The following is a 2,325-nucleotide window of genomic DNA, read 5'->3' as shown; positions in this document are numbered from 1 at the left end:
GTATACACAACATACACATATACATACATGCTTACATACATACACCTATATAACATACATACCTGCATAATATATGCACAGACTGATAAACAAATGCATGTACCAGAGAAGGAGAAAAGAGGAGAAAGGGGCAGCAGACGCTGAGACGGGGATGGACGACCCGGAAGACAACCGAAGCCTCATACTTTCTCGAAACAGAAGACACGCCCATCTACTTTGCATATGGATTTCATTCCAACAAATCATTGAACGCTGTCCCTCGGTATGTACATCATGTCGGGGCTCATAAAACTCAGGGGAAACCGATAAAGAAGACAATAACGTGGTGACGAGGCAGTAATAATGTCTAGTCTCAGGCTATCACTCTCACCTCGTATTTCAGACGCCGATGGTCATACAAGGGGATCCCGTAATACCCGGCGCTGAGAGAGGACGGGAAGGAGGGAGGGAGGGGGAAGGGAGGGAAGGAGGGAGGGAGGGAGGGAGGGGGAGAGGAGGGAAGGAGGGAACGTGGGTCCGCGCTGGCAGATGGACGGCAGAGAAGGGGGCGAGAGAGAGAGAGAGAGAGAGAGAGAGAGAGAGAGAGAGAGAGAGAGAGAGAGAGAGAGAGAGAGAGAGAGAGAGAGAGAGAGAGAGAGAGAGAGAGAGTAAGAGTGAGAGAGAGAGAGAAAATCGACAAATGAATAAATAACTTATATATATATATATATATATATATATATATATATATATATATATATATATATATACATATACACATACATCAACACACACAAACACACACACACACACACACACACACACACACACACACACGCACACACACACACGCACACGCACAAACACACGCACACACACATATATACATATATACTGATGGATATATATATATATATATATATATATATATATATATATATATATAAATGGATAGATACATATATAGACAGATGTAAAGATAAACAGACAGACAGACAGATAGACAGACAAAGAGGGAGACAGATAAATAGATAGACAGACAAACAGACAGAGAGGTAGACAGATAAACAGACAGGCAGGCAGACATATATAAAAACAGACAGATGGAAAGATTGGAAGAGTGGAAAAATGTGATCGCGGCAGCCCGTTTCCTAAAGGCCATACAGCAAGGCTCGGCTTCAAAGAGAGTCTTAATTAGCCGATTACTTTCCGAGGAGTATGTGGCAGGAACGCACACGTCCACAATTAAGCCGTCATACTCGGGTCACATCTCACGACGTACACACACACACACACACACACATACACTCACGTACGCTTAATTAGAAAAGTGAGGGATATGAACAATATTTCTTTAGAGGAAAAATGCTTGTTAGATCCCCGGGAGATGTAATTACCTTTTAATACTGTTTTTTTTTTTTTTTCTGCAAGAGCGTAATCCATTTTGCTTTATAAATGTCCATATAACGGAACTCTCATCCATCACCACCCAGAAATATTTTTGTTCGTTATCTTTCGTATTTTTTTTCTCTCTCTCTCCGTTATTTTCGTCTCTATGCCGCCTTGACGTAAGGAGGAAGGAGAGTCGTATCTGATGCTGTGTGATCATTAAACAAATCAACCTCAGTCCTGATATCACCGTAATTGACTGTTTTTAGAACTCTCGTGTTCCATTAAAATAGTGAGAGGAACATGATAACCCGATAACGAACGATAAGAAATAAAATCATTTGTTTGTGTATTTGGCGCCTGAAAACCATGGTTTATTGCTTGATTACATTGCAGATAAAGTTGATTGCAGTACAGCAATTGCAACCACATGGTGCAATATACAACCTGATAGCAACAAACAAAATAACTTCTGGTTGATGATGAGATTTAGTAAAATAAAAACATGACCAGTAAACAAAGTAAGAGGGAGAGTGTGGACACAATAAGAAGAAATGGATTTGCCAAAATAAAGAAACACAGTAAGAAAAGAGAAGACAAAAAAAAAGAAAAAAAAAAGACCGAAAGAAGAAAAAAAAAGAAAAGGAAAAAGACAAAAAGAAAGAAAGAAAAACAACAACAACGAAGAAACGAAAGTCTAAAGGAAGGAAAAAAAATAGTTTTTGACGCGCACGGAGGGTCTGGTTCGCTTCTTGGCTGTTATCTGAAACTTGTCACCTTCACAGTAGCTGCGACGTCGAAGCAATCACGTGTTGCCAGGTGGAGTACAGGTGCTCGAGCCATGTCTTTGAGCTTATCGAGCCCCCGCTGCTCCTGTCTGTCGCACGGCCCCAACACGTCATTTATACTCACACACTCACGAACAAAAACAAAGCAAAAAGGGCCGAAAGGTACGTA

Source organism: Penaeus chinensis, chromosome 3 (assembly GCF_019202785.1).
Source record: "Penaeus chinensis breed Huanghai No. 1 chromosome 3, ASM1920278v2, whole genome shotgun sequence".
Taxonomy (NCBI): domain Eukaryota; kingdom Metazoa; phylum Arthropoda; class Malacostraca; order Decapoda; family Penaeidae; genus Penaeus; species Penaeus chinensis.
This window is presented reverse-complemented; position numbering follows the sequence as displayed.